Source organism: Alosa sapidissima, chromosome 12 (genome assembly GCF_018492685.1).
Source record: "Alosa sapidissima isolate fAloSap1 chromosome 12, fAloSap1.pri, whole genome shotgun sequence".
In the NCBI taxonomy this organism is placed as follows: Eukaryota; Metazoa; Chordata; class Actinopteri; order Clupeiformes; family Clupeidae; genus Alosa; species Alosa sapidissima.
In genome coordinates this window covers 15,704,908-15,713,529 of record NC_055968.1, presented here as the reverse complement: position 1 = coordinate 15,713,529, position 8,622 = coordinate 15,704,908, and positions in this window count along the sequence as shown.

Here is an 8,622-nt window from a genome sequence, read left to right as displayed (position 1 = left end):
GGTCTTGTGGATGACCATAGAGGCACGTGGCTTCTCTCACTTCCACATGTTGAACACAGATGGCAGGTGCTCCGAATGATTGGAAACATATTGAGGCCCAGACAGGGACTTCATGCTGCTTAATGGATCCGTATGGGAAGTGACATCATGCAGCTTGATGGAACTGTAGTGAGCCTATCTGTAGATGGGACTGCAAAACATCTCACTTGTCAACACAATATATTTGTTCATAAGCCAAGCTAAAACAAAAAAGCATGTCCTGGCCACAATTTCAGTAGTTTGTTGTTGAGTTTCAGATAAAGTGGTTGAGTACTGAACACCTTACTGAAGTAGACAAATGTAAATATTTATTTACAGTTTCATATAAAGTTCAGTATGGCAATGGTGACCAAAGGTATGTCAACACCCCCAACATGTGAAGCCTCCATAGTAATCCTATTTTCTGCCTGTTCCCTTGTGAGCGGTGCCTGATCGTCAACCAGTCTGAATCTCCCTCCCTCTCTCTCTCCCTCCCTCCCTCCACCCCCCTCTCCCTCATAACAGTCCAGGAATTCCATGCCCCCCCCCCCTTCTCTTGGCTTTAAGGTGAGGCTGTCTGTTTATGCCAGCCCGCTGTTCGACAAGCGGCGAAACCGAACGGGAGCCTGTAATTATCATTGTTTCTGTACTGTCCTGTCAGAGTGCTCGCCAGCGAGACAAGAGTGATCCCTTGGCAGTGCTGTGGGCCGCCAGATCAAAGCCCGTGGCCTTTGATCACGAGCAAACCCCAAAAACGTTATGGAAAATCAAGGTGGGGAGAGCGCTCTTCAAAGAGCCATGCAAACTGGGGGCTGCCTGGATACTCTTTTGCTGGGACATCTTCAGCGTCTCACTCTCTTCCCTCCACTGTGTCACACACTAATGTTGCGTGCAGGTGTTTCCTCTTAAAGTCTGTCAGGAGGTAAAGGACGACGTGCGTTTTGAAGCTGCTGTGCCTAGAGTGGCGGGTCTAAAGAGATACCGAAGTGCTTTGGCTTATGATGATGCTCGCTGTATGGCTTGGCAAACAACTAGCTCCCCTTAAGCTTAACAATCACATAAACAGATGGCTGTGGTCACAGTTGTGGTCGCGTTACCGCCAAAAAGCTTAAAATTCCAATCTTGGAAACTACTTGGGTCTTATGAGGGACAGATGTTAATCTTCTATCTTCAAAGTAATTAGCAAGACAAGAGAATGACGTGCTACTCAGAAGCATGGGATCACTGGGGCATTGAAGCAGCACTAGTATACAGTAATATGCAACTTCAAATGGCACATTACCATTAAGATAAGAGTCATCAGCATTGTGACGTGAACACACCACACATATTGCAGGAATGCAGTGCTCTTGTGTCTACAGAAGAGCTGGTCAGCCACTGCAACAGTCTCATCAATGGCCTGCAACCACAGAACCACAGACAATGAACCTTGGGAAGAAAACGTAGGGCCAAATAAATACTCCATTTGCTCATCATATTCAGGTGGTATGCGAGAGAGAAAGAGACAGAGCAAGAGAGAGACAGAGTGAAGGAGAGGGAGTGAAAGAGAGAATAAGAGAGGGAGAGAGAATGCGATTCCAGTCCACAGAGCTTAATAAATGATTGTGGCCTCTGAGACTAATTGTGGTGGTTCTGCGTCTCCCCGCGGAGTGAAGCGTGGAGCCGCACGGCGCTTTGAGGGGGTCCAGTGTGCTCCTGCTCTGCGGCCTCCTCAGCCGGAGTGGCCTTGAAAGAGCGCGGGACCACCGGAGATCAATAGCAGAGCCCTTCAGTCTTTCACTGGCCCTCTAATCCCTCTCATTTGTCTGCCATTTGTTCGGGGCCATTCACAACTCTCTGAATTTGGGATTAGGCTTGTTTTGTTACAAAAACAGCCCGAGTTGTTATGGTGAATAGGCCAAGGGGCAAACTGTGTGCGTGCCTATATGTACGTGTGTGTGTGTGTATGTATGTGTTGCCTATACGTGTGTGTCATTGGGTGTGTGTCACCCCATTATTTCTTTCTTTTTTCTAATTTTTTATTTGAAGGACATTAATCCATGGATATGATTTTGTGGAACATAATGCCAAGGGCTGACTGCTAATGGTTTTCATGTTCTTCATGTCCCAGAACGAGTTTTTCTTAGAGGCATTCTGCCCTCATCGGAGGAAAAGCAACTGGTTTCCTCAGTTGTTTTCAGTTTAGGACAAATATGTTAATAATTAAGCAGTCCTCAGATATGTAGCTAACCAGCAAGTATTTATTTTGAACTTTTCCAGTATGATGAACTCACGTTGCATGCTAGCTCTTGGAATCCGTCTCTGAAAATCTGAAATATTTTCCGCCTCATAGAACTCAAAATGGTGGCAGTTAAAATGAGTTAAGTTCCATAACTTTCAGAAAAGCCCCTGTTCCAATCGGGCAAATTCCCTCTCCCTCTCTCCCCCTCTCTCTCCTCTCCCCATCTTCATCTCAATCTTGCTCTTCATCTCTCCATTTCTCTATCTCTCTGTTCTCCAACTCTTTCTCTCTCTCCACGTCTCTCGCTGCCCTGTCCAGTTCTCCGTGTTAGTTGGCAGTGGAGAGCAGATCTATCAGAGTGGCCCCTCTCATCACAGGTTGGATTATGGCCTCCCGTCTGAAGCCACTGGACGGACATGAGACAGGGACTCCTGAGTGGCACACGCCCACCCCCGCCCACCGCCACCAACACCGACGCCTGTCCATGCCACGGCCCGAGGTATGCGCTGGTCCGCCGGGACGCGTCCAGCCTCGGCCTCACTTGGCATTCCCCGGATGCCTGCGGGCAAGTCAAACACTGTAAGATGGGCTGGGGCTCGGGGGGGCTGGGGTGGGTTTGGGGTTGGAGGGTGGAGGGGGTGTTTGATGGGGTGGTGGGGTGGCTGCCACTCTCTGCCAGAGACTTGGGCCAACTGAAGCAGGCTACAGTTTGGCCCAGGGCCCAGTCAACATCATGAGGTTGTCTTTGGCTTTTGGGGACTGGAAAAGACATAAGTCAGGATGGGTTCATGCAAAGCACGGGACAAGCCAAACCTATTCCACTCTAGCCTACGACCTCCGCTATGTGTGTATCTATCTGTGTTTGTGTGAGTGTGCATGTGCGTGTGTGTGTGTGTGAGAGAGAGAGAGAGAGAGAGAGAGAGAGAGAGAGAGAGAGAGAGAGAGAGAGAGACAGAAACTCCAAGCAAGAGGAGCTCATCTGTCTGCCTTTTGTCATGCATCTGCACACATTTTCACACGGTTAATGCTAACCCCGCTCACGCCCGTGATCCCCTTGCCTCACCACCAGGTCGGGTGTTCACCCCTCGGCACTCAACGTTTTCCACGGTTTTGGTGTTTAAATTTAGGTTTTCATCACGGGCCTCCTTTTCCCCTCTCAGGAGTTTCAAAAATAAGCTCGAGTAGCAGCGGCGAGAAAAATTTATTTTGGACCTCTTCCACAGGCTGCTCTCGGACATATAAAACGTCCGTGACTGTGGGGGTGTCTGTTTCGTCTGTCAAGGATTGTCAGCATCGTCCTGAAAATATGTAAAAAAAATGAAAAAAAGAAGAAAAAATGAATGCTCTTGGCTGGACAGGGGGGGACGTGCTGGTCTGAGACCTCTTTCCCTCACAGATATTTCCAGCGGTGATATAAATATGAGTCTTCTGAAATAAAACAGTCTGTCTGCTGCCTCTCTTCACCCCAGCAGGATGGAGACAAACGACAGGATGAGGGGGCACGTGCACAGGGTGTGCGCCTCTCTTACCACAACCATTCACCTAAAGAGTCTCTGTACCCCTCTGTATTTCTCTGTATCAGATCAACCTCTTATAAAACATCATGGCAGGTTCCCTGAACATGGATTTAGCCTAGTCTTAGACTGTTTCAATTTTTCAATTTCAATGAACATCTCTATTGAGAAAAGCTTTTGGTCTAAGATCAGGGGCACTAATCTAAAGGCTGTGCAAAGTGTCTAAAGACTAGGTAAAGCTTTGCTTAATAACAAATCAGAATCTATTTGCAAAATAAATACCATGAGAAAGAACAAGAACAAACATTAGTGGGGTCAGCTAAAAGCTGTCTCATGCCACATGAAGCTGTTAGTTCATGCACGAGAATGTTGCTTATAGACTGACTTTGCACTTTGCCCAGCATTCAAATTAGGGCCTATGGGAAACTGGTTCTATAGGTCTAATAGAGAAGAGAGCTAGCTATGTTGCTCCCGTTCACCTTCCAAACTCAACATGGAGGTACAGTATAGCATCTTCCCCAAGCTGTATGAAGCATGCACCATGTTTAGGCTATTTGGTCCTCGAGGCGATGGGCCTGCGTGCCCTGAGTGAGCTTCCCACAGCAGCATCTGTGTGTGTGAGGTGGAGCGGAGCTCAGCTGACATGTCACACACAGCCTCTCCTCATCACTGAGCCGGCCCATTATGGCATTAGAGGGCTTTTCATCGGGAAGGCCCGGAGCAACCGGAGAGAGGGGTGTGTGTCTGTGTGTGTTGTGTGTCTGTGTGTGTGTATGGATGGCCGGTCGGTCGGGGTCCTAGGAGGAGCACAGGGAGCAGGGGCCACATGTTATGGTGCTCTTTGTACTGGTGACCCACGGATGTTGATCTGTTGCCTCTGCTCTGACATGTAACTACTTGCCTGTGGGTTTGAAGTCCTGTCTGGACAAAGTAAACTACAAATGAATTGTACTTTCTTCAGAGAAATAAAGATGCACTGAACTGAACTGAACTGTGTCCCCAAGAGCAGCTGACTCAAGGGTAGATGGCCCTGTTTTGGTTGAGAGTTGTGCCAGATCGGCGTCAGATGCTAGCCAGTGTCACCAGAGGCAAACCTATTGGCTATCTGCTCATCTGTGAAAGACTTTATAAGTTGAATATGAATTGCGCTATGTAGATAAACCTGCCTTGTCTTCACACTGAAAGGGTCATGGACACCTCCTAAGGGATCCCTTGGCATGGCAAAACATGCTAAACATATTTTGAAAAAATAAACACTGTTTTTTCATGTTGGCTTGAAAGCATCTTTAGTGCACCATTAGTAAGATATTACTCAATCACAAAACTGCCACCTAGTGATGAGGACAAATAACTGGCTTTTGAAATTAAAAGATGGACCTCCTTGTACAAGAGTAGAACTGACAGAAAATATGTCAACACTAAACATGGGCAAGAGCGCCATCTCCTGGTTCAAAAATACATTACTTTGGTGCAAGTGAGGGGATAGGGTGCACAGGGATGTTATCCCCATTATTGTTGAGATAAAACGTCATCATAAAGACTACGCCTGTCATTTACAGCAATAGTTAAACTATAACTAGCAATTAATAACCTATTTTACTGTGCGTTGCTTATGTATTCTACTCCTGCTATCCTTGTGAAATTTTGAAACACCACGCAAGGCAACCTCTCCCTCTCTAATTGCATCATGTTATATTAAGGCATCAGGATGTCGAGGAGGTGGCCATATTACCTGTTGTTCCCTTTGCCTCTTTTTTGTTGTCTGAGTCCAATGCTCTTTACTTACATATCTCTACTAGCTTATGTCTATTTTATCCTCAAAACTGATCTGAACAGGCTTAGAGCCTCCACTTGGTAGACCTGGAGTGATGTGACAAGTTGGGCACACATCCCAAGTCAGTTCAACTCATCTTTGAAAGGGCCTAAACTAAAGGTGTTGTGCTGAGTGCCAACCACAAACAAGCCTTGAGAGGGTGTTTCTCAGAGAGTGTCATAGTTGAGGCTTCTGCCCACGCCCACATCACAGAAACAAAGCATCACGCCATGACACATGCCTGACCCTAATCATTACAATAGGCCATACACTGAGATGCAGTAATAAAGGGTGAAACCGAAAGTTTCTCACACAGTTGAATCTGTGGCTTGGCTGATATTGTAGTGGAACGTCAGGACACTAGGGTGCGCTATACAACAGGATACTATGGGATGTAGTGAACAAGAGAATAAGTCAATTCAACTCAATTTTATTTAGATAGCACATTTAACACAACAGAATAGATCCAAAGTGCTTCACATATATATAAAAAAACAACACAAAAAATAGTAATGGTAGTAGTAATAATAATAATAATAATAATAAATATAGCTGCAAGCAGTAATGAGGGGGCCAAGCAGATGAGCAGAAGTTGCCATGGCAACTGAGTGATAGATGAAAGTGTTGCTAATTATGGCACCTCTAGTAGACAAAGCTAACTTTTATTAATTGTGCATCTTCAGGATGTGGTCCCAAGTTCATGTACCAAGTTTAGTGTCAATTTGAGAAAGTGTTGCAAATTATAGCGCCCCCTAGTGGTCAAAGGTCACTACATATATTGTGCATCTTCAAGATGTGGTCCCCAATCCACATACCAAGTTTGGTGTCGATAGGACAAAGTGTTGCTAATTATAGCGCCCCTAGTGGTCAAAGGTCACTAAATGTATTGTGCATCTTCAGGATGTGGTCCCGAGTCCATCTACCAAGTTTGGTGTTGACATGTGAAAGTGTTGCAAATTATAGCGCCCCTAGTGGTCAAAGGTCACTATATATATTGTGCATCTTCAGGATGTGGTCCCGAGTCCATGTACCAAGTTTGGTGTTGATAGGAGAAAGTGTTGCTAATTATAGCTTCCCTAGTGGTCAAAGGTCACTAAATTTATTGTGTCTTCAGGATGTGGTCCCGAGTCCATGAACCAAGTTTGGCTACAATATGTGAAAGCATTGCTGAGATATGAGCTAATCTTCTCTTACTCTAGCGCCCCCCCCCCCCCCCCCCAGTGGTTGAAGGTCACCAAATGTATTGTGTGTCCTCAGGATGAGGTCCCAAGTCTATATACTAAGTTTGGTTTCAATACGTGAAAGCATTGCTGAAATATGAGCCCACTTCCTATGATTATAGCACCACATAGGGGTCAAAATTGACCAAATTTCTTGAACCTTATCCTAATTGGGTCCTCTACCTATGTACTAAGTATGGTGTTGATATGTGAAAGATTTGCCGAGATATGAGTTAACTTCCTGTTTGGCGGCTTTGCCGCCAATTTCGATTGGTCGTGACGGGCGACCGGTTTTGAATATGGGTCTAAAAAGCAATGCATTAGAGTCATGGTCTGAAGATCATCTGCACCAAGTTTCGTGAAAATCGGACAAACTTTCTGACCTGTGAAAACGTTTTAGTGTTTATGATGAAATCCAATATGGCAGTCAAATCAATTATGTTGACGTCACAAGTTGGCATGTGTCGGCCTAAGGACCTCCCAAAGTATTAACAGACATCTCTAATATGTTTTAATTCCAAACACATCACACGTTACAGGCCAAAACGTAATTTTGCTAATTACAGTACAGTGCCACCTATAGGTCAAAAGTCATCAAATGTATTGAGCCTCCTCCTTATTGCCTCCTGAGCCCATGTTCCGAGTTTGGTTTTGATACATTAAAGACTTGCTGAGATATCACTTCACTTCCTGTTTGGTGGCTTTGCCACCAAACTTGATTAGTCGTGATGGGCAACCGGTTTTGAATATGGGTCCAAAAAGCAATGTATTTGTGAGTCATGGTCTGAAGATTCATTTTTGTGAAATACGGATGAACTTTGTGACCTGTGAAGCCTTTTAAAGGGATATTCCACCATTTGGGGAATTACACTCATTTTCCACCTCCCCTTGAGTTAAAGATGCCCTGCCTACGACGGAGTATTAGGGCCACACATGAAGGAAAAAAATATTTTTGCCATGACGAGATTAAACTCAACATGTCGACTTTAAAGTTGCCATGTCGACATTAAACTCAACATTTCGAGAATAAAGTTGAAATATCATGTCGACTTTAATCTCGAACGTGTCGACATTAAACTCAACATTTTGAGAATAAAGTTAGTTTGGAGAGAGAACGACCGCTCGGGACGATTGAAAGGGAGGACGAATGAAACAATGCAACAAGTGCAACAATGATTCAGAGTGTTTGAGTGCAACAATGATTAGACATAGGCCTATATCATGTGGACAAAACATAGAACATATTAACCTACGTTGCTCAGCCAAATACTTTGCTGTTAGGTCCTTATCACGGAGTTACAGGCGATAAATGCGATGGTCAAAAGTAGCCTAAACGTCATAGCGGTTTATTTATTTATAGGCCTATTATTAAAGTGTTGTTCTAAACATTTAGTTGTTGCATCTAAATGTTCAACTTCATGCTTATGCACTAGAGGCATACTAGGCGCTCTCCCCAATCCTAGACTTTCACGTTGCTTGTTTGTAATGGATGCAAAACAGCCCATTGCTGAATGTCTATGGAGCGACGAATGAAGCTGTCCTCCCGACCACCCCATGTAGGCTAGTAGCCTACTTGCACACATATGCACACAAAGTGCATAAATGAAGTGCATGCACACATATTCTCTCACGGGATCAAAATATGCTTAGGCTATACCTGTGTTTCTAGCCTCCTATAGGCTACATATTGCAGGTGAGACATGGAAAAGCAGTTTTAGAAAAATTAGTTTTGCCATGTTATCCTATGGAGAGTGACGCCCGTGGGTCACGAAGGGCAGTTATTTGGATGTGCAGTAGCCTTAACCACGTAAAACAGAGTGAAATAACATTTTGTAT